Raw genomic sequence first — 26,094 nt, 5'->3', positions numbered from 1 at the left:
CAGTCCTAGCAAGGAAACTCTTGTGGGATTTCAGGCGGGATCTTGCTGCCTGATGACCATACAGAGGATGTCGGAGGTCATCCTCCTGCTTTGTTCTCTCATTATTTGCAGCAATGGCCCTCCGGATGTTGGGTGGGGCTATTCCAACAATCGGATGCAATTTCCGCACTGATGTTGGCTTCAAGCATCCTGAGATGATCCTTGCAGTATCGTTGACCGCAATACCGACTTGCTTAGCATGAGCCGAAGCGTTCCACATCAGAGCAGTATACTCAGCGGGTTATACACAAAGTGCAAGAGCAGAAGTCCTTAGGAGGTGCGGCTCCCCAGCTGCTGCTAATCATCTTCTTAAGTATCCCATTACGAGCAATGACTTTCTGTTTCACGTTTAGACATTGCTGCCTGTACACAGTTGTGTCTGCTTTCTAATGTTTGGAGTTATTGTGTTTCAAGTTCAGTTTTATAGTTTGAGGAATAGTCCACTTCCAGTGCATTTTTAAATCAATTTGCAGTCATTTTCTTAATTAATGTTCCTTACTCCAGATGTTGCCTCAAAATAGTAAAGTGGATTTGAAATGAAAACGGTTATTAATTGTTGCATGTACGCACTTTGATCAGAATTACAAAGTTTTATCAGTGATCATTTCATGAGAGTATTTGAACTTGAGTTCAATGTTGTGTTAGCATTTGCACAGCCAAATATATTTTGAACAGGTTAAAAGACTGCTTATCAAAACATATTTCTTATTTAAGGACTTATTGTGCTTCACTTAATTAATAATTATTGCTGGAAATACTTATCGTTCATCATACATACTTGTGTAGTTTTGTTAATGAGCATGGTTCTTCAAGGCCTGAAAGTTTAAGGACCCTCATTTTCTAGAACATGTTCATTATTCCGTCAGCTAATGCTGAATTCTTCTAAAACTGTTTGCAACGTGCAGTATTCTATACGGTCTTTGGTACATAAGTGCTTTATTTCCTGATGAAATCCTGTGTTGTGTTACTGGCGTAGAAGGCAACGGTCCTCTCGGAAAAAAAAAGATCCTGGAATTCTAGCAACAGGTCCTCCAACTGTGCTTTTTCTGCTCCTTTCAAATGCTTCAACTCCTCACAAAATGCAGTCCCAGTAGCGTTCTGTGGTTCCTTATCGCTCATGTCTCCTGTATGTCGATCTTCTTCATCCTGAATCTCTAGTGTAACTCATAATGTTCCCTTCAATAACTTTGCATCTTCGGTGCCAAAATTATCCACATTTCCGCTGTTCCTTACCTGTACGTTCACAATACTACATTTCACTGAACTACGCTCCAATGGTTCTATTACACATATCACACCTACTGGTAAGTTCGGTTCCGCATTCACCCATGGTGATTTTTCGTTGCCTTTCGACACTTAGTCATGTGATTCCATCCTTAATGCTATTGCTCACGGTTTAACTGGGCCCTCTTTTATACTAGACACTCCTCGTCGCAGATTAACACTGACAAGAGTTTCCCCTAGTCGGAATGTCATCTCACTCAGTTCCACCATATGTCGTTGGCCAATTATGGCATGATGTTGATGCAGAAAATCCAATTCTAGCATCGTGCTGTACACATCGCTTACATGAGATACCACTTCCACGCGCTTCCTAAACTTGGTTGTCCCAACCGAAAAATTCACTACTACTGACCCCAATGGCCATGTATCATTACTCCTTACCCCACGTAAATCACATCGTGATGGGTTTCAATGCTTCCTACCCACTAATCCTCTCGAATCTGCTGATTCATATGCTCCTGTCTCCAACAACGCTCTATACTCTCTTCCAACCACAACACTCATTATGGCACAATCCGCCTCTGCATTCGTTCTGACTGAACTCATTCCTACTGGGAACTCCTGTCGGTGGAGCTGGGGCTGTCTTCTAAGTTTAACGGACTATTTATATTCCTTGGACTACCTCTACCACTATCCCTCTAACCTTGCCATTGACCAAACCCTCCGCTACTGCCATTTCCATCAAATTGTTGGCGAGTCCTGTTACTCCAGTTGTGTTGTGGGTTCGGTAATTGATGAAATTGGTGACATTGTCATGATACAAGTACTGCTCGACTGCAATTAAGACACATAATATTCGATGTACGAGAGTTGCCCAGAAAGTAATGCCTCGCTTTTTTTCCCAGCCGAAAACAATGCTACGAATGTGAAACGTTACGTATGTATTATTTGAAGGCTCCTGAGTGAGCGAGCCAAGTTTTCGCCATTTCCGACAGATAGCATAGCTGCTGGACTGTTTTAAAATGGCGTCTTTAGGTGATGTACGTTACAAGAAACGTGCCGTCATTTCTCACTGCAGAGAAAGAAACTGTGGGGAATATTCACAAACGCTTCTGCAAAGTCTGTGGAGCATCTGCTGTCGACAGAAGTACAGTTAGTCGCTGGGCACGGAGGATGCGGTCATCAAAGGCGGTTCGGCGGAGCTCCACAATTTGCAGCGGTCGGGGAGACCGTCCACGGCTGTCACACCTGACATGTTGCAGCTAGCCGATGTCGTCATTAGCGAGGACAGACGCATTACGACTCAGCAGTTGGCGCTGCATCTGTCAATCAGTAAAGGAAGTTCACATAGTGAAACACTGGATCCGCTACCATGACAGGTATTGGTACTGACAGGGCATATACCCCCTTGTTTCGCGCTGGAAGAAGGCCATAGACCGGGATGGAGATTATGTGGAAAAATAGGATGAGTAGATAAAACAACACTGTTCTGTGTGTGTAATTCTCAGTCTGTTCAATAAAGAATTGTTGAAGAAAAAATGCGGTGCATTACTTTCTGGGCAACCCTCGTAAACACATATTTCTGCTCTCTTACCCCTGTCAACCTATTTGTTATTATTCTATGCAGTCAGATTGCGTACTAATATTAGTCAGGGCCAACCGTTTACGAGACTGCGTAATCGGACAGACAGCGACGAAAATAAAAATATTTGCATTTTATGTTTAATTAAGCCCCCATGCACGTGGCGACCGCTGCTTTGGATCGTCCATTGGAATTCTTCTGATTGTATAAATAGCAGACAGTAGTATTGTTGTAGTAATTCGTAGTTTAGTAATTGTAGTCTATATTGCATGTGTAGATTTGGTAATTGTCACTCTTCTAATGGTATTTTTTGCAGAATTCAATTTTTGTTGTCTTGTATTCGGGTTTGACAATTTTGTGCAATTATGAAGGTTTCAATTGTTCGTTAGACGTGTTTGTTGGGAAACATTTCGTGTAAATGGTATTGTTGGAGATATAGTGTCATTGTGTATAATTTTCGTATAGTGACGAGTTTGTATGTTTTGTAAATGATTACGCGATCGATGAAAAAGGCAAAAATGATGGATAGTCAGAATGACGAAATTGTTGACATGGCGAATTCGCCAACACAGGAGAATAGTATGATGAATAATGAAACTGAAAACAATTTAATAAGTCGGGAAAATAGTCCGGAACCATTTCAAAATTTTTCACAATCAAAAAATTTTCAGAATACGAGATTAATGACAGAAGATTCTGGAATAGTATCGAACACAGATAGCTTCACAGCTATCGGGAAATGTTAGGGGCGAAAAGAATTTTGAACCAGTTAATATGGAGCAGTTGATGGGTGTAATATTAAATTTGGGATCTGAATTAAAAACACGGTTAGACTCACAAATAGGAACAATTATAACTGAGATGGGAACAATGGAAACACGGTTAGACTCACTGGGATCACAGTTAGGATCTGAATTAAAAACAGAGATGGGAACTTTGGCAACACAGTTAGACTCACAAATAGGGACATGTTTCAAAAACATGAAAGATGAATTAAAGAAAGAAATTAGAGAAGAAGTACAACCGATTTTGAATGCTCACAATAATAGATTAATTTCAATAGAAATCAGACAAAAGGAACAGGATAGAGAACAGGAAGAAAGAGATCGCATGATAGTACAAAAATTTTCAGAGTTAAATTTACAACGTGCACATGATAAGGAAGAAATATTTGAGAGAATCGAGGAATCCGTACCAAATGACAGAATAAATAACCTAACACAACAATATGAACAGTTAACTACTAAATGTGTTAATACTGAAACCCGAGTCGCGACACTTACAGAAGACGTAAATAAACAGAAAGAACAAATAGGTGATTTATCGGAAAGAGTTGAGGAGATTTCAAATAAATTGACAAGTCTTAGTTTAAATGGGGACAGAGATTCGGCTGATACAGCTCCATTATTAATTTGCAGAAACCGAAGAGTATCAGAACATAAATAAGCATGTTGAAAATCAGGGAAAATTTAATGAACGCGTTAAAAGGGAAGTTGAGGCACTACGAAAGCAAGTCAAACAAATTGAAGGCGAAATCGTAGGAAAAGACAGCAGAAGAAATTTAGAATCACAGATAGCAGAGGGCTTTGAAGAAAATAGTTTATTTCATTTACGAGAAGCAACAAGAGAGCGCCAGGCGCGCGAACTTGACAATGATCGACATTCGGACTGGGACAGACGCGGTAGTTCTTTGTCGCCACGAGGAGAAAACTTTGACTATAAACACTTCTTAACTGTTCGGAAATTTAAGATCTTTCGCAATTCTAAGAACGACATACATCCTTGTTCATGGTTAGATCAATTTACGTATGCACTTCCACCAAACTGGCCACTAAGTAACAAACTGGAATTTATGTGCAGCTATTAAAGTCCTCAGGGGATTCACTACACTAAGTGAATATGTGCCGTAGCATGCACAGGGCCCCGAGCTGTAGTAGTGCTGTTTCCCTTTTAGTTTTCTGCACTGCTGCCTCCTCTTTTACTATTCTTTGTATCTATCAAAACAATTCTTCGACTATCAATCTATCTAGAGAGTCGGTAAAAAATAACTGGATATGATTATTTCACACAAAAGTGATTTCGAAAATTACCGTTTGGACTTACTATACCTTCTGCAGCATTCATTCGTAATTTAAACGAAATTTTACCTGTTTATCTTCGTGACAATATTACTTCATATGTTGACGATATTCTTATTGCTAAACGTTCTTGGAATGAGCACAACAAAATTTTGGATTCATTATTACGTATTTTTGCAAGAGTTGGCATTACAGTGAACTTGGAAAAATCTGAATTTGGTCGTTCTCAGGTGAAATTTCTTGGTCATATTATTTCTACAGAAGGTATTTTTCCTGATCCAGAGAAACTAGATGCTATTCGTAATTATGCTGTTCCTACTACAAAACGTGATGTTCGTAGTTTCCTTGGTGTCTGTAATTTTCTTAGACGCTTTGTTAGGTTCGAGAATTTGGCCACACCTCGTTTATGTGAACTGTCTGGAAAGAAATCTAATTGGTGTTGGGATGAGGAAGCTCAATCAGAATTTGAACAACTTCGTGGTGCTTTAGTTGCTGCTCCACTTCTTTCACATCCGGATTTATCTAAAGATTTTTGTTAGAAAGTATTATTTAGTTCGCAATGATATTCTTTTTAAACGAAAATCGGTCGACAACTCTGTTTGGTTAGTTTGTATTCCTGATGAGTGGGTCAATAAATTGATTTGGTACACACATTTCAGTTATGCACACTTTGGTCCCAGAAAATGCTTTCATAAATTACGAGAAAATTGCTACTTCAGTAATATGTAAAAACGTATTCGATCTGTTCTTGCCAAATGCACATTATGTCAAAAGGCTAAGCCACCAACTATTTCTCACAGAGCACCGTTGTTTCCTATCATTCCAGCAAAATTAAAGGACATGGCTGCAGTCGATTTGTTCGGTCCAGTGGTTTGTTCTACTAATGGTTTTGCGTACATTTTGGTAGCAGTGGAATTGACATCAAAATATGTGTGTTTTACACCTTTACGCAAAGCAACAGCTCGTTCAGTATCTAACGCTTTCACCAAACATTTTCTTAAAGAAGTGGGTCATGTTGATAAGGTTTTATCAGATAATGGATCACAGTTTCGCTCTAAAATTTGGCTTCGTACTCTACGGCGTCGTAAGATTAAACCAATTTTCATTTCACTTTTTCACCCTCAATCTAACGCTTCAGAGAGATGGATGAAGGAAATCAATAAATTGTGTCGACTTTATTGTCATCAGAATCACAGAACGTGGGATCAGTATCTTCATCTTTTTCAAAATATTCTGAATGAACTCCCTAATGATTGAACTTCTTTACCGCCGATATTGATATTAAAAAACAAAGCACCGACAAATCACATTTCTGAAATCATTCCTCTTCCGCCTTCACGGAAACTGCGACATTCTGAAGTTGTTAACCTGGCTCTACAAACTATCGCATCTGCGGCTGCTAGAAGAGAGAAATCAGCTAAACGTCCTGGTCGTTTGAAAACCTTGTCAGTTGGTCAAAAGGTGTTAATTAAGTCTCATCGTTTGTCTCACAAAGGAAAGGGCTTGCGTGGCAAACTTTTTCTGCTTTATAACGGTCCATACAGAGTTCGCAAAATCATTCATGATAACACTGTCGAAGTAGAAACTCTTAAATCTCGGCGCTCTAAGGGAATATATCGAACGTAAAAATTTTTGTGGAATGACATACTTTTGAGAAACTAATAGTTATACGTAAACACACGGAGAATGCAAGGATACCGCGCCGTGTTCCGGCGGCGGCACATACTCAAAGCAACAGTCAAGTCTGCGCGCCGCGCAAGGCAGTCGTTGACCGCAAACAATCACTTTCTACGTCACGCGCCTATAGCTGATCGAGCGCTCAGTGCGAATGCACTGACAGCGGTAAACAAATACACGGTCTAATTTCTCTGATTCAATTCAGTATAAAGCTATAATGACTTGATAAATTATGTTATTAACGTTCAGTATTTTTCAGGATACGGTTGTATAAAATATTTAAGACCTTCAGGTAAATTCTGTGTGTGTCCCACGTTAAGAGGACTTGCTATCGAGAAATTTTCAGGAAGAATGTAATTTCGAAGAAGAAACTAATAAACTAAAAAGGTAACTATTAACTGAGTTTATTTTTCAGGTAACGTATTTCCACTTAGGTACGTACTTTAGACGTAATTTTCTGCTCGCGATTACGTGATTTATACTTTGTGCTACATTTCATGTTCTATGAATTTACTTGTGAAGCGACGTGCTTGCGTACATTAACTGATTTTGACAATGATTGATTAATGAACAGGGTTGTTACTTGTGTATATTATGCATCGCTTGGCTGCACTGCTTTTTCACTGATGTTATATTTTTCTATTATGTGCCTGCTGTGCTTATTTATTTAAATTATAATTGTCACCTGATTAATTGTGCTGACTGTGGTTATGTATGTAAGTTATACTTTGTGGTTTATCTGCTTGCGCCTTCATGTTTACTTATTAAGATTACATATGAACATTTATTTGCTTATGATGATATGATGCTAATGACCTGTTTATTATGTAAGATACATAATTGCTGCCTTGCGTATGGATTGCATATTTACACATTTCTGTTTTGTTGTCATAACTACTCTTTAATTTGGTATATATAAATGCTGATATATGGTGTACGAACATGGAGCTTAGGTCACACTATGGTATTAATTATAGATTGTTCGCTTGGCAGAGCCTCGTTGTAGGGATTGTGCTTGACATTCTGTTCTCCACTGGTATATTGTCTCGCTATTGCATGTTTTGCTTACGCTCAGTGCCTTATACTTTTAAGATAAGAAAATGAACTGCTATAATTCGACGAACGACATTGGTACAAGAAACTTCATTGAAGTCACATGAGCTGGAGGTTTTATGGAAGCTGTATAAATTTATGTTACTAGGAAGGAAACTAACAACATGACACACCAACACTAGGTTTAGACCATTGACAGTTATTACACTGCATTCTTCGTGAGCAATTGAAATAGTAAGTGACACTTGACACAAGAAATACTCCACATGTTTGCTTCTGTTTTGCCATGATTCTTAAAGTGGTGTACACACTGTGAATTATTTCTATCATTCACACTCCGTACTCGTACTTACTTACTGAAAGTTATTCAAACTAAAGGCTGTTAGAGGTCATGTATGCATTTCTTTTATTTAATGATGGACAAGGTAACCAAAATGTATTTTATGATTCATAATGAGTAGAAGATTTGGGTCAGATGGATTACACAGAGGTTGTGTGTGGACACTGTGTCTTCGGATTGCATGGGATGATGAATTGAAGTTTGCACTAGGATTTTATCTGTACTTGTTCGAGGAGACTGACTAGAGTTGTTATGGAAGTGAAATGATATTGGCGATAAGGTTTATATGTATCGACGTATTGAAGAGGTATTATTGAGGTATTGAGATTATGTGAAGTTGATGATTATTGGAGTTTTGGTGGACAAGAGGTAAGGTAAATGATATTGATGATGTTTATATGTATCGACGTAAGAGGTATTATTGAAGTATTAAGATTATGTGATGCTGATGATTATTGGAGTTTTGGTGGATAAGAGGTAAAGTAAGTGAGAAGCATATTTTTTTTTTGTTGGTTTATATGGAACAAGGAGGATGAAGATGGCAGACTAGAACACTCAAGTAGAAGGAAGATTGTCTACACACACACTTTGTTAAATCACTAAGCAGTATATACTTTTTTTTTGGAGAGAGGAAGTATTTGCATATCTTGGCACACTGACAGTTGTTCAGCAACCGTACATTTGATTTGGCTTGGCAAACATTGGTCTTGACATGATGACTACGATGTTGACTAACTATTATTGACTGTTATACACTGCTGCCAGTACTACTTGATACACATGTTGAACATCAAATTTTGACAGAATTGCATTTACACAGTTAACACTATTCAATTAACAGTAGTACTTAATGTGGATGAAAGATGAGTGAGTGTGTTTTGTGTGTTTTCCTTTCCTAATCCCAAATAATTGGTACTGATCTATCTCCTAAATATTATTTTACTTGTTTGTTGTGGCTTGCACTGACACTCATAAATATTATAGGTTTACTGATATTTGTGTATTTGTAATATTTAATATGACAATTATCTGATATCATTTGTGTGTTTATTATTATTTGTATGTTTAGTGTAAGAGCAATGAGAATAATTTTGTAAAAGCAATTGTGTGTGCATTCAAACTGTTGTAGATGCCTGCACCTGTTCTACATTAATGGGTGCCACTTAGAAGTGTTTAATTTCTGCTGATGAATTGTCTGATTAGTGATAGTGAATATTATGGACTGTTACCTGTACTTGTTCAATATTAATGGGTGCCACTTGGAAATGTTTAATTTTTGCTGATAAACTCTGATGAATAGTGTGATTAGTGATAGTGAATATTATGGACTGCTGTCTGCACCTGTTCAACATTACTGGGTGCCACAGATGGAACTGTTTCTACTGAAATAATGTCACTTGTTGGTGTCTGCACCTGTTCAACATTGCTGGGTGCCACTAATGGAACTGCTTCTGCTGAATGATGTCACTTGTTGCTGTCTGCACCTGCTCAACATTGCTGGGTGCCACAAATGGAACTGCTTCTACTGAGATAATGTCACTTGTTGGTGTCTGCACCTGCTCAACATTACTGGGTGCCACTGATGGAACTGCTTCTACTGACATAATGTCACTTGTTGGTGTCTGCACCTGTTCAACATTGCTGGGTGCCACCAATGGAACTGTTTCTACTGAAATGATGTTACTTCTTGCTGTCTGCATCTGTTTAACATTGCTGGGTGCCACTGATGGAACTGCTTCTACTGACATAATGTCACTCGTTGGTGTCTGCACCTGTTCAACAATTGCTGGGTGCTTCTGCTGGAACTGTCAACTACTTGTTTATTGAAGTATGGAAAGCATTTTATGTGAATATTTGTATAAACTGATTTTTTTGTGTATTTACTGTTTGTGAAATGTTATGAGACTCTTACCTACACCTATTTGACATTCTGGTGCCATTGATTGAATAATACTTATGTAATCTATTATGTAAAATCACATGTATGCGAGCATTTGTATTCCTTACTGTATTTTATATATTAGGTTATTGAAGGGTCAGTGCAAAGCCAAAATTTTATCTAGTTATGTGATATTTAATTATTAATATTATCTTTTATTTTTGTTTGTGTTTTTTTTTGGACGAATTTGGTGGTATTTTCACCACCAATGCTGGCAAAATACCATCAAATTCTGGCCTGTGGAGGAGGGGCATATGAAAGGTGGCTACACTGAGCCACAGCGCCAGAGATTGCGCCAAAGAGTTTTATTCCGCCGCCTCCACTGGCAGTGCTTGTTGAGAAGTAGCAGTAGTCAGTCATTGTTGAGATGTAGCAGTAGTGAGTGCCTGTGCAGATGTTGGTGAGAGGATGTCGATAGCTGTACTATTTGAGGCCATGTTGTGTGCAGAGTTTTTGATGAGCTAGACACCAGATGTTGTTCGAATGGAGATATTGTAATGATCAGAGTACTTTTTGTCAATATATATGAAGGTAAAAAATTCCTTTTTTCTATTTCAATGTCTTAAACAATAATGCCTCTTGGTCACAGGTTCAGTCAACAAAGCATTTGGCTCGTGTTCTTGTATTAGACTGTATTTCTGGTTTTGATGTGCAATTATAGTATTTCTGTTTATTTTTTAATTACTTCAGTATAAATGGTATTTAAAATATCTTGTCTTATTGAGGAAGAACCGTGCCAGATGTATACGTTGAATCACACTTCCACATACAGAACAGTTACACTTGTGCTTTGGTTTCGTAGGTTTTATAGTTGCTGGGGACTTAATTAATTAATTGCGTTAACGGAAATTCTCTTTCATTCTTTGTTATTATTCTATGCAGTCAGATTGCGTACTAATATTAGTCAGGGCCAACCGTTTACGAGACTGCGTAATCGAACAGACAGCGACGAAAATAAAAATATTTGCATTTTATGTTTAATTAAGCCCCCATGCACACTGTTCTGTGTGTGTAATTCTCAGTATGTTCAATAAAGAATTGTTGAAGAAAAAAATGCGGTGCATTACTTTCTGGGCAATCCTCGTAAACACATATTTCTGCTCTCTTATCCCTGTCAACCTATCGATTTCATGAATATAAATGAATGCCTCCTAGACATTTTCGGTGTCAAACCCCGTAAAAAGCATCGAGCGCTTGTTGTACATCCTCTTGCAGCACCACTTTATTTACACCCTCGTTTAGTGACAGCTCGTACATGTCAACGTTCATATTCCTAATTCTCTCAGCAAAGTTTACTACTGAATCATTATACCTTCTGGATACCAACCATAATTGTTTGCGAAAAAGACTGTGCACTATTATGATTCCTGTATCGTTGTTCCACCCTCTGTCTGAACTGGTCAACAATTTCTGCATTTCGCAATGCTCCCGTGCACTATACGAATAATTTTGCTTCCACTGGCAAACGTAACCTTACTACCTGCGACACCTATTTATCTTACCGATCCCCTATGTCAGCTGATGACTTAAGATCCTCTATAATTGCCAACACATCCTCTGACGCTTACCAGAGAAAGGAAGGACGAGATTCGCCACAGATGGATCCATTTCTAGAGTTTGGGACTTCCGCACTTCTATTTCGCGAGTCTTTCTTGCTAGTTCATTAGACACAGCCACATTATCTGAACTGAGCCACCTGATCCACTAATGACTGCACCACTTCTTCACTGGTGACACCTCGTGTCTCTGATTTTGCCCTGCGCCCATTATCCACGATAAATATTACACTACAAAAAAAACGATTCACACACCTCAAGTAGTCTTAAAGTGCAGTACCAGGTTACTTCTTCTCTCTAATCATGCCAACCTGGACTCCCTGCGTAGCGTAGACGTATGTCCAAAATGGTTACAAGTAAAGCAGTTCCCCTACTAATTCAGCACAAGGTATAGAATGCTCCAGTAAATTACACTGAGTGTAATGTGTAAGTACTAAGCATTCATATTTACCGTAACTCCTAAACTCCGACAGATCCACAGGTTCCTTCGGTTTCGTAAATGTAGCTTTCGTAAAATCACAATCCCTAAACTTCGACCCCATAATTACCACCACATAGGAACAAAATAGTCTCGCTCATCCCAATCACGACACTGACGGCTGTGGGTCAAACAATGTGCTGCGGGGGTGGCACACGAGCTGCTGTTGATAACTGCAATGTCGGCCCTCCTGTCCTGACACCACTCTGTATGCACCACTCTCAGTAGTGGCACCGACAGGGGGGGGGGGGGGCGTTCATGCTTGGTGATGCCATAGGTGGTGGGGGAGGAGCCAGAAGAAAACGCTGTGGAAAATTTAACAATATAATTTTAATGATATCTTCAGTTGTAAATGAGGCAGGCTTGCCACTCCTCGTGAGCTTTGGTAGGTGCAGCTGGTGTTGACTACTAGGATGGCACCAAGCGTTGCTGTGTCAGTACTCGGGCCTGGCAGTGAAGGCATGCCACGCGGCGACCCGTCTGCTCTTCACTCCGTGGTGGGGAGACGGATGTGCACAGGTTTCGATCCGCGCCCCTCGGACCGGGAGGTGACTGGTAACTACCAGCTGCTATTAGAGCCGACCAACAGGCCACAGCAGGGACACCGACGAGCTCGCCCACAGTCACACAAACAATCTGTCAACATTTCCTCACACTGTATTTCCGGTATATGACCTATCGGACACAAGATCGATAGCAAACCTAACTGTAGCAGGTTGCTGACGCTGAACGAGGACTCTGTACCAGCACCCAGCGCCAGCCGCCGAGCAGCACAAACACACAACGTCAAGGTATCGACATGCATGATACCCACTACTAACAAAGCCTATCCTTGCACGACCTATCGCAGGCAGCAAGACAAACGCTACTGCTCTTACCACCCGACCTAACTATCGCAGAGGTTTTCTTCCTTTGGCTCTTGCCTTGGCACTTTTTTTCCTCTGCCCTTCAAACCGCTATCCTTCGCTCGATTTCGACCAATTTATCTCCAGATGAGCGCGTATTAATAGTTAACCCTAACCAGACGTACTCAAACATCGCAGTACCCACATTCTGCGACACCTCATTTTAGTGAATACTAACCCTCATGCAGAGATGGCAGTAGACCTTTTGTGTTGGCCATCATACTGGTGTGGGCGTGGAGGGGCTCCACCTCTTGTGACAAAAAAAAGAAAAAGACCGGGGGCAGATGGTGGCTGGCATTGTGCGACCGAACCGCTTCCTGGGCCTCAAGGTTGGCGGCAGCAGGGAGGACAGCTAGCTGGCAGGGCTGTGGCCATGAAGGACTCGCTGTGGCGGAAGACATGGCCAGGTGTCGAACCAGAGACTGCTGCTGGCGCTACCCACACGTCTCGTGGTTCGGCAGTGTTCCGGCTTCACGGTGCGGCTACTCAGCATTGACCAAGTCCCCAAATCGAATGACGCACTGTCCTCAAATTCAGCCTCATTTATATTCCGTTACTGGGCAATTGTTTCTTGAAAAGGAGATGTCTAGTCAAGTCGACCATAACAAAGAGACTCTCTCGACCGTGCTGGCAACGACCCGCTTACTAAATGGTTCTTAGCTGCACGGAGCCATTTGCCGCTGTGCTCACCTATCCTAGCTTTACGACTCACTTGTGCATCTGTTATTGTGCTCTATATGTCGACATAGTGTGGCCCCGCTGTTACCGCAATACAATAATGACAGATAGAATAGTGTTCTGGAGTAACTTATCTTTAAGAAAGAAAATGTTCATGGACCCAAGCGTGCTGTAAGAATAATATGTGGTCCTGACCTGCGATCATCTTAACCGAAATTACACACATCCATGTCCGAGGGAGGACTCGAACCTCCGCCGGGACCAACCGCACAGTCCATGACTGCAGCGCCCCAGACCGCTTGGCTAATCCTGCGCGGCAAGAAATTGAGCATTCTGATTACTGCATCACATTATACTCTTGTTTATCCACTCATGAAGATTGTTGTAAGCAATCCTCTGCAGATCAAAAGGAACAACGGTGAATATGATTACAATGGCAGAAGGAAAAATGACATTAACTGAAATTGACTTTAGCGCAAAAATGGGTGCAAAGTACTCCAGTTCAAATGTTAGTAATTTACTTAGTGATATAAAATGTCTGACAGACAGCAAAGAAAAATTTCGAAACAAACTGAAAAAGTTGCACCTTGACAACACCTTGTGCTCAGTAAAGAATTTCTATTGCTGTAATGTTTAAAAGTTGGTGGGTAGTAATTACTAATTCACTTCTGTACATTAAAAATCTTATAAATGACCAACTTCTAGCCATATTTACAGTTAATTTTCAATGTGAATGTAAAGGACTCGTTCCACATTATTGAGATTTATCGCGCAAAGTGATTGATGTAACATGGAACTAACCGCCGGCCGGAGTGGCCGAGCGGTTCTAGGCGCTACAGTCTGGAACCGCGCGACCACTACGGTCGCAGGTTCGAGTCCTGCCTCGGGCATGGATGTGTGTGATGTCCTTAGGTTAGTTAGGTTTAAGTAGTTCTAAGTTCTAGGGGACTGATGACCCCAGATGTTAAGTCCCATAGTGCTCAGAGCCATTTGAACCATTTTGAACTAACCAACTAACAGGGTGTAAACTCGGGTTTAGGGGCCAGACGCGTATGAAAAGGCAGGTCGCCTTCAAAGGTCTGCAAAATGAAGAGCGAGCAGGCAATTACCCATTCTCTCTACCGCAGTGCGTCACAAAAGACAAATACGAGATGTTTCACAAAAAGCTTTATCGACCCTTCCGTAGTTCTCCCTAAGAACCGCGGGTGATGCATGACTGGGATGTCCATGTTCTTCAAAGTGCGTTAACACTACATGGAACACAGAGATGAAGTACTATTAATACTAATGCAGGAAACAGTTATGAACAGAATCCATGTAAATCTCCGCACTCTGTTCTACGAGCCTAGAGGTAAGTGATTTTCTTCCATTCTGAAGGGCGGCTGCAGCTTTCTTCTGGGAAAGCAAATTTTCCTACTAAAAGTGGTGCTCACTTTGCACTTTACAGACAGAGTGCATCTCCCCAGAATTTCCTGTCCTATTCTCTCATGTGAGCAGACAAAATAACACTGAACTGTTGTTTATGTAGTGGAGCTGGCTGCCAGACTGAAGAGACTGCCCCAAGTGTGGCATGTTGTCATTATGTATATGTAATATACAGAAGACTAGAAAAGAAAATTGAAGGTGTGTTACATGAGGATCAGTTTGGCTTTAGGGAAGGTAAAGTCACCAGAAGGCAGTCCCGACGTTGAGGTTGGTAATGTATGCAAGGTTGAAGAGCAATCAAGACACGTTCACAGGATTTGCCTACATCGAAAAAGAGCTCGATAAAGTTAAACAGTAGAAGATGCTCGAAATCCTGAGGAAATTGGTGTAAATTATAGGGAAAGATGGGTAATATGCAATATGCGCAAGACCCAAGAGGGAATAATAATAGTGGAAGGGCAAGAATGAAGTGCTCGGATTAACAAGGCTTAAAACAACGATGTAGTCTTTTGCTCCTACTGCTCGGTCCTTACATCGAAGGAACGATGATGGAAATAAAAGAAAGTTGAAGAGTGGAATTAAAATTCCACTCTTGAAAGGATACTCAATCGTGGAAGGATATCAATTTTTGTATCCCGCCTGGAAGGTGGCGCGTGGGTCTGCTCCTGAAATCTGACAAAGAGGCCGAACGAAGGAAGCGAGCAAGAGCAGGTTAGGTAAAACACGTCGTTAATGCAAGTAAAGTAAAAGAGGTTTTTACTGGTGTATGAATATGTGCAAACATATTACATAACTTTAAGTGATGAGCACGTAGGCGCGACGTCGTAGACCCGTAGTAGCTTGTATACAGTCTTAATAGGAAACTAAGCTATAGCTAAGTTTCTCGGCCGTCTGCTCTTGATGAACTGGGTGAAAGTCGAGCGGCACTTGTAGAGCTGCACAGCGTCGGCTAGAGGGCGCTGTGGTCGGCGAAGATCTTCCGCTCTCGTAGTGCCAACCTACGCTGTGGCATCGGAACCATCGGTACCACATCAAGGACGGAGCAAGGGCATTCCAGGCAATGAGAAGTCTACTAGTATCATACATCGGCCTTAATTTGAGGATGACATTTCTGAGAATGTACTTTTGGGGCACAGCATTGTATGGTAGTAGAATATGGACTATGGATAAACCGGAAAAGATGAGAATCGAAGCATTTGAATGAGGTGCTACAGAAGAATGTTGAAAATTAGGTGGACTGATAAGGTAAAGAATGAGGGGAACCTGCCAGAAATGGAATGTATGGAAAACACAGACAAAAAGAAGGGACAGGATGGTAGAATATCTGCTGAGATATCGGGGAATAGCTTCCATGGAACTAGAGGGAGCTGTAGAGTGTGAAAACTTTAGAGGAGGACAGAGATTGGAAAAATTAATTCGAAATGTCGATTTCATTGTATACACTATCAATAGCTGGAATATTTTTTACAGCTTCATGGTATCAAGCACATCACCCCAGGCTCTCAGCTCTTCCAACGTATGAAGGTGCTTAGAGGCTTAGATTGGCTCCCTCTGTAACAGAAGCAGGTCAGCCAGATGTTACGAAACTTCAGATATTTCAACACAAGTCAAGCAATGCATTACGGCAGATTTGTACCTAATACTGCTGATGTCAATGAGTACGCAGTCAGCAAATTAATTTCGAAGTATTTCTCACAGCTGTGGATCGTCAAAAGTGTCTGTTCCTTATTAAATGCAGGTAAGTATTGTAAGCCTAGGCGAACACAACACTGGTCTCGATTCCTCCTTGTCTTATTCTCCCTGTGCTGGGAATCTATGTAATGTTGCGAGCATTAGCTGATGAATTTAGTGTACTACGATATAAGGATGTAGACAGGTGACATATGGAGGTCCCCCTTAAGGTGTAAATCTGAGTTCGAGTACCGGTTCGACACAAATTTTCATATATCATTATTGGGTAGCAGATCTATATCTAATACAGCTAATGTCAAGGAATTCGCAGTCAGTGAATTAATTTCATGTAAAATGTGACAAATCTTTCCCCTAAGCTAAAGCAAGAGGAAAGAGAATATAAACGCGTCATGCCATCTGATATCTCAGATAATTAACAGTCTCAGCTACTACAATGTTTCTTGGAAATCCCCGAACAATTCAGCGTTAGCTCTCTGACTTGTTCCTGAAACAGGGAGTGAGTCAAGAATACTGTCGTGTGTGATCTGTGCAACACACTGAAGGTCATTGCTCTGGACTGTAGTTTTTCAAAGCTTATACACAATTTGTGGCGTTTGTACCACATCTCCGATTACATTTGGTTTGATTTTACTTCTACATTTTGACACTCAGTGTAGGAAAATTCATGCCGCAGTAAGTTAGTGAGAAGTATACACGTCACGTCATGCGGCAGATGATCTCAGAGCACGAGAGTCGTGGGATGAGTGAGGGCCGTATCGCAGGGGGATCTATACACACAGCAGGGATTCACCCACGAGGCTCGGCGCGAGGGAACATAATTTTCATTTTTCCATTACCTGTTTAAATGTTAATATACGTCTCCAATTGAGATGCCGGCGTTACTTGCACTGATAGCATGTTAACAATAATCTCAATAACTTTTAACCACACGCAAAAACCGAATATAAAATGGTTCAAATGGCTCTGAGCAATATGGGACTCAACTGCTGAGGTCATTAGTCCCCTAGAACTTAGAACTAGTTAAACCTAACTAACCTAAGGGCATCACAAACATCCATGCCCGAGGCAGGATTCGAACCTGCGACCGTAGCGGTTTTGCGGTTCCAGACTGCAGCGCCTTTAACTGCGCTGCAAACCGAATATAATTTTTATTTAATTGGTGAAAACTACGAACCTATCACAGGTGCACCATGAGCAGGCACGCCTCAGAATACCAAGGTAGCTCGCGTGTGATCGTTTTCGAGAAGGTAATCCGTGTGTAAAATGTGATCTCCCGTTAAGACGGAATAATTTATTAAAATTGTCTCGGCTGACGTTCTTGTGCAAGTCTGCGTTAATCTCATGCGAATTCTAAGATCCTGTGGCACTTTTTGTTGTCACTTTCGCTGTTTTCCAGAAATAATCAGCATCCGGAAACCTTGCCATGAATAGTGATAGCACACTGCCTCTCAGAATCTCTTCCTTGATTTTTTAAATTCTATAAACAGAAGTAACATCAAGTGTCATTTCAGTATTCCGTAATTTCATTGTAAATAGCACTGAATCCTTTCCCATTTGCCACTTCGCTATGCTGTGTTGACTGCAAGCACATCGCAGTCTGCCGTCAGCGGAGAAGAAACTAATCGGCACGGCGGCTACGATACATCTTCACAAGACAAGAGGTAAGCAAGTTGCCTTCAATTGTGGCAAGGAAAGTAAGCGCTGACATTGTTTACTGAAATCGATGGAGTTTCTTGACCCTGACATATCTTTTTGGTGGGATGTGTTATAGTCAGGAACCACAGTGTAGCATATGAGGGTTAAAATTCGAGTTTGCTGTGAGGCTACTGATAGTTTTAACATTAAGGGTATTAATCACTACACTTAGCATTTCCTCCATTACCCTCAGGAATGTTAATTTTGTCATCTATAGTGTGGGTGAAATACCGGTAAACATCGGTTAATTTCAATGGGATGCAATTACCCTCATATAAATGTTGCACTAGGTACCCCTGAGCCCGCATCTCGTGGTCGTGCGGTAGCGTTCTCGCTTCCCACGCCCGAGTTCCCGGGTTCGATTCCCGGCGGGGTCAGGGATTTTCTCTGCCTCGTGATGGCTGGGTGTTGTGTGCTGTCCTTAGGTTAGTTAGGTTTAAATAGTTCTAAGTTCTAGGGGACTGATGACCATAGATGTTGAAACGTCCCATTTGAAAAATTGTACATAACTGTGCTTAAACTGACACACAATATTTTTAGCGCAACGCAATCTGACTTTCAAAAATCCCTACAAAAGAATGGCCCTGACTAACATAGCAGTTCATGACAAATTTCAAAACTCCGCCATCTCTCTCCCCACATCCACCACTGCTGGCGGCTCACCTCCAACTGCGCATCGCTACGCGCTGTTCACATCCAGCTGCCGCTGCCCAACACTACAATGGCAGACGACAATGCAAACTAGACACAGACTGCACTCAGCACAGCCAGTGATTTTTATACAGAGGTGGCGTTACCAATAAAAAAAACCTAAACAGCCTACTTACAATGTTAAGTCCCATAGTGTAAAAAAAAAAAAAAAAGGTACCCCTGTGTTCGAGTGAGTAACTAAAGCGGCAGAGAACATCTTGAACACGTTCTTACAGGCCTTATTTAAATGTCACAATTTGTCTTCGCAAATGATGTGTTACAGTATTTTCACACACACACACACTAATGATATTCTTAGGACGGAAATAAAGTTTCCATTGACTCTTCTCGAGGTCATATCACTGTACGTTTTTCCTTGAAGAAAGAAGCAATTTGTAGAACTGCTCGTTTTGTTTAGTGTTGTTACATAACATACAGCGTCAAATATGTCTTTCAATTTAAAAATCTTTTGGCTCCAACTTATTAATAATCTGTTTTCAAGTACATAAAACTCCAACATTGTAGATGAAAGACTCCGTAATAGCAATTATCGATGACAGAAATTCGGTATTATAACTGTTTCATATGTCTAACAAGAAATTATGGAGTAAAATTGCATACGAAATTTATATTTTACATAACCATCCGAAAATTTACGCACGTCAACGGAACCGTTTCCCGCAGGTAGAGGGTACTAGATCGATCGCGCATTGCCTGTCAGACTACTTTCATCTGCTTTTCAACACTAATAGTTTTGCTTTCAGTCCAGAGCCAGCTATTTGGTTTAAAGATCCAATATAGATAGCGCACACGTTCGTCAGCGGAGTAAATCCAGGTCAGTGTTGCCACTCCTGACGTCAAAGAGAAATGTTTCTGATAATGAAGTTATTTACAATTGTTTATTAACAAACGTTCATCTATCAACAGGCAAAATTCCCTGGGGCAACGGATCAGCCGTTCAAAATATTGTTTGCAATATAACGTTAAGGCGCGAAAGGCAAAAATTATGTTACTCAGGCTAATGTAGTGTTTTCGCTGCAGCTGCAGGTCAATTATATAAGCTAATAACTCCATTTCAGCCTCTCAATCAGATTACAAGCGACAGCGCCCGCTTCGCGTAGGAACGTAACCTTCAGAGCGCTGAAATCGAATAAACAGCATCGCACGCATGGATCCAGAGCCGGAAATGAAAACCAATTAGAGCCGTGCGAGGGAGCCATTAATACATAATAAACGCACTGCTGCAGTAGCGACGGTTCGCGTGGCACGCACGAATACGGAATTACGGAGTTCTGATTGCGGCTGCTCTGTTTATCGCCCGAATAACTGAGTCAACGGAGAGCGAGCGAGTGCATTTCAGCCGGACGCAGTCCGCTGCAAGCGTCGACGTCACCTTTTGCTAACTTGCTAAGGTTGATGCGACATTAGTGCTTCTACTCAAATGGTTCAAATGGCTCTGAGCACTATGGGACTTAACTGCTGAGGTCATCAGTCCCCTAGAACTTAGAACTACTTAAACCTAACTAACCTAAGGATATCACACACATCCATGCCCGAGGCAGGATTCGAACCTGCGACCGTAGCGGTCGCGCGGTTCCAGACTGTAGCTCCTAGAACCGCGCGGCCACTCCGGCCGGCTTGGAATGTATCGATATCACTACCAGGTTCTGTAACTAAGTGTCCACCTTGATCACACTACGGCCTCTAGTATAACTTCGTTGAAGACTATATAAATAACGGTGTCCTACGGTAGTCCAGTGTCGACTACACCCATTCGCCCAATGGAAATTTTTGGATCTTTCAGCAACGTCCTCGAACTGAGTTAACAGTCTGTGAGAAACACAGCTCTCCTTCCAAAGTCTTTTTATCTTCGTTAAATTTTAGTTGGTACTGGCAAACAGTACCCAAGATCGCTCCGAAAATGTTTTTGTCAGCACCCTCCTTTGCAACAGAGCAGGATAGCGCGAAACGAGCGTGTGTTGATGGGCACCCAGTTAATCAGCTGCAACGCACAGGGGATCGAAGGTGAGACACTATTCTTTGTGCACATTTACAAAAGAAAAGGAGACAAGAACAGTTGAGATAGGATAAAATCAAAATTCAAAACTGGGAAAAATGTACGGTGGAAATGTTAATTTCAGTGAAATGATTCGTTCTAAAAGTTTTCTCGGGTGATGTTCGGTATGTCTAAACATGTATCGACTTTGTTTCAATTGTAGTTGCTAACAAATAAAACTGTACAAATGCTGTCTGCATTCTACGAAGGGAAGCGTTTTTCAGTAACGGGCTATTCATGAGGCTTCTTCTTCGTCTTTGGTCCTTATCCCGTGCCTTGACGAGGTCAGCATTTTATTTTTGTACTTCGTAATGTTAGAGTCAGAGGGTGACAGATGACTTTCCTGTGGCCACGCCTGTGTGCTAACGTGCTCGGCTGTACGGAAGGGTCTGGAGATTCATGAATGTGTTCAAAATATCCAGGAAAACAAGAGGATACAGTCAAACGAAATTTGCATGGAACTCAGGGATGTACTGAAACTACATTTTCCAAAGCTTCTCGCTTTTTTTAAAATCCAGACGTTTCTTCTTTATGTAGCTAATAAGGAATTCATCTATTCTTTGGTGTGTACGGGGCTGTATCCTGCAGAAAATACAGGTAATATGTGGACGACAGTACCTCTTATTTTTTGGCGAATGATTTATTGTTTACAGGAGAAACCTATGGAAGCGCCCTGTGGCTGAAAAAGCGGAGACTTCCCGTTTAATTTGAAAACGATCTGTGGATATATACAGCATAAGAGAAGGAACGCTACATTCGCTCTGCCGACCAAGTCCAGAGCAAGCACATGATTTCCAAGGTAATGATGCTCTGTCGGTCGATTCACTACTACAATTTATCGTGCATTTTTCGAGTAATGTACGTTGATTACATTAATCAACCAAATGATATCGTTATAGTGTGATCATTTTACTTATGAAGCAATTATTTTTGAGTTCATTCGAAATGTCATTTGCGAAATACAAATATTTATTTGGTATCTTTGTTGTTTGATTTTCTGTAAGCATAGAAAAATCATTCTACATATTGTAATGCATACATGCCTTCCCTTCACGTGTTTAAGCCAAGTATTATGCATATTTATGCGATCGGGAATGCTCAGTGGAAGCCAGGCTACATGTACATTTAACAATTAAGCGTCAGCAAGGAGAATTAGTGATGAAATTGTAGGAGGCAATGTTGTGCAATCTTAGTAGGGACAAGATCCGACTATTCGGGAGTAGGATCTTACAATCTGAGACAGTGTTCCGAGACAAACTTTCGTCACAATGTCCGCAAACGTGACGTCAGATCCGCCTAGCAACAGCGATCTGAACGCCCGTCACTGAAAGTATAGGAAACGAGCGATGTGTCCTTATTGGCTGAGGGAGAAATTGGGGGGGGGGGGGGGGGTGTCTCTCTTGTCCTTCGGGAAGACAGGGCGAGTTAGTCGCGAGGAGCCACTTAAAACGCACGGTCGAGTAACCTGGGCGGCTCTAAAAGAACGGTCGCGAGTGCATATCTCAGCTGTTAAACAAGATATAGCTATTAGTTATTATAACGCCACGTGTCGTGGGCAGTGTCTATCATTACGTAAAGTCAGAAAACTGTGTTAATGTGGTAAAGAGTCGAATGTAAGAATGTAACGGCGTAGCCCCGAGCCGCCATATTGAAAATGCTGATTCTGTGACTTGAGTGACAAAGAAATTTCTGTATTAAAACAAGTATAGTACAAACAATTAAGAACTGGCATCCCTGAACACTCCAATTCAACAGGGTCATCACCTACATGGAACCTGGCGACTGAGTACTACTACTGTGCAACGAAAGACTGACAGCAAGACACCAGGTTAGTGATACCTCCCTGAGAAGTACTTCCTTCTCGCTACAGTGCCACTGTGGGTGTTGTAATAGGATTTAATAATACTGCTTTAGGAGACCATAACTTCCATATTTTTTGTCAAGATCTATGAGCTGTTGACTTTACTTGTGTATCCATTCCATACTGATTTTCTAACGCGTTAACGCTCGAACACTCTGAACATATGAAATGCAAATCAACTCTTTTAGGGAAATTACCGATCGACAGCGGAGAACTAACTTGAAAGACGTCCAAATACAATTTACATTAACGAATCATTCTATTCAATGTACTGGTAGTTCCTGGACCGTATTCAACAAATCTCAGCGTACACAAACTCTGTTCACATTGCTTGCGCTGCGTCATCTATACGTGGTTTGGCACAACTATACGTATTTAGTATAGAGTCATATTTAGCAGTCCTCCAGTAGATCACATTTTGCGGGTGCATTCCTCGCAGTAAGATTTATGTTGTTGTTACACGTTAAATCTCTGTTCCAGTGAGAGCCTCCAAGCAGACTTTTGTAGTGAACGATGGTAATCCACTCATATGTGTTCGATGTCTTCATTACTCATTCCAGACCCACTCATGCAATGATTTACATCCACAAGGTTTCCGTATACTTCTTCACACTACGCGCTTTTTCTTTTCCTACTACTACTGGAATTGACTCCATTCATCTGAACATATAAACAGAACGAAGACAGTACATTACTTCTTATTGCAGGTAGTTAATATTGAAGATTACGTTACTGCGGTGAAAATTACATTTTTGGGGCACCTTGTACTTTTGTCTTCAGGGATGCACATTTGCATTAGATTCTAATTTCGTGAACAGTGACTGCTACCTCGTCTATACAGGATGAAAAGTATTTAAGCTGACAAACTCTGGGAGGTTGTAGGGGACATCAAAACAAATACTTTTCCCTAATGTCATTTTTTCCTATGAGGAATATTTAAACTGGCAGAGGAAGATTTCTCTGGCGGCAAATTAGTTAAACCAAGAAACACTTTTCCATATTTTATGACCAAGAGGCAACACATTAACACAACCCAATTTCAATTACAGTAGATTTTCAAAAGTAAACAAAGGTTACACCGTCGGATCATGTTCTGTCTCACACGGGCAAAAACCCCAGGAGTATCCTGAGTTGTTCCTACTGCTGCTACTATCCGGGCAACCAGATATTCTTCTGATGCCCCAGGAGTTGCGTAAACAAGGTTGCGCATCTCTCCCCACACAAAAAAGTCCAGACGGGACATATCTGCGGATCGATCAGGCCATAGTACAGGACCAACTCTGCCAATTCATGATGATGGGAACCGTCGGTCCAGGAATCTACGCACACGACGACTGAAATGTGCCGGCGCCCCGTCATGTTGGAACCACATGCTTTGTCTTGAAGGGAGCGAAACGTCATCCAGCAACTCTGGCAATGCTCTGCACGGATAATCAACTGGTTCCAGGTTGTGGACACGCTGTAAGTGAAATGGACGTAACAATTGCTCTAGAAGGACTGTTCTTACAGTCGTCTGATTCGTCCCCATGTTACGTGCAATTACACGAGTGCTGATTGAAGGATCCCGCTCCACATGCTGCAAGACAGCTTCCTCAAATTGCAGCGTTCTTACCGTGCGACGGCGTCCCTGTCCAGGTAATCTGCTAAATGACCTGGTCTCACGCAGACGTTGGTGCACAGCAGCAAAGGTCGTATGATGCGGGATACAGCGATTAGGATATTGTTGTTGATATACCTGCTGTGCAGCTCGTCCGTTGTGGTGCGCTACGTAGTTCGCACTAACCGTATCAGTGTATTCACTCCAGGTGTATCGCTCCATTAGTAAACAGAGACAATGCACTATCACACTGGTGGACAGCAGTTGCCTGCAACTGAAGAGCGTAATACGCCTTCTAACACCAGAAGATCTTAATACGGCCTCTAACAATGGAAGAGCGTAATACGGCCTCCACCGGTTTAAACAATCCTCATAGGTAAAAATAACATTAGGGAAAAATATTTGTTTTGATGTTCCCTACAACCTCCCAGAGTTTGTCGGTTTAAATACTTTTCATCCTGTAGAGCGAACCGGAATCTACCGTCGGCAGTGACAGGAACATACCACAGTCCTCGAAGCTCTCAGATGGGGCATGCACACATTTTGACCACTCAGAACGTCTGACAACAACTTCTAATTTGAGTAGCGGTCTGCGAGCGGGCGTGTGTGATTTCTTTGTACGGCATGCCACCTGAGTGGGGCTCTGTTGTCTTTGGCGGAGTGCCACAAACAAGGTGGCGGCAGCTCTTGCTGCGAAGAGAGACGCGGACCCATCGTTTTCGAGGGAGAGGCGAGCTGCTGATAATTACAGGTTCCATTACTTCGCTTTGATGTGGCGCCGGATTAACCCGACGCGGAGCAGTAGTAGCGCGATACGGGGTTACTTTTGTCTTTGTGTGCGGGATCACGCTGCAGACACTTCAAAGATACGAAATAAGCCAACGCAGACTTTGAAGAGGAAATGCCTCAACAAAACTGCAGTATTATTAGTGTCCTTCCTCGTTTAGCGAATACCCGATTCGTGGTAAGTATGATAAGTATGTATCGTCTCTGATTATGATTTTAATCTACTTAGGCGAATCTCCATTTCGAAGAAGTACTTGTATCAGACTTGCGCATAATTATCAAAACGCTACGAAAAGCTGAACGAATACACTTTAGTGGAGCGGCGATCAACATTTGTATGCTCACACTGGAGGGCTCAGTCCTCAACTACAGACAACACAATTCGTGAATTACATACATAGGAACGCTGTGTATGTGAAAATTGCCTTCAGGCTCCTGACTGTATCAAATATACTATACCTTTCAACGCCCAATACTTTAAAGAATCGAAGTCCGAATACAAAACAACTCCAGGCTTCTGATTACTTTAGAAACGAGTTACCGTGTTAAATACGAGAACACAGGTGTGCGAAACTTACGAAGGAAAGTAACATTCCCATGATGTGTCACTGCCGAGTAACACAGATTGATGAAACTTGGGGAATATACAGGAAGAACTGCTATAAAGTAATACAGAAGGTAACGGAAAGAAACACGCAATGAGATGAAAAGAATTTTTACTAATCTCGATGTCAAAATTAACA

This window comes from Schistocerca piceifrons, chromosome 3 (assembly GCF_021461385.2).
Source record: "Schistocerca piceifrons isolate TAMUIC-IGC-003096 chromosome 3, iqSchPice1.1, whole genome shotgun sequence".
Taxonomy (NCBI): Eukaryota; Metazoa; Arthropoda; class Insecta; order Orthoptera; family Acrididae; genus Schistocerca; species Schistocerca piceifrons.
This window is presented reverse-complemented; position numbering follows the sequence as displayed.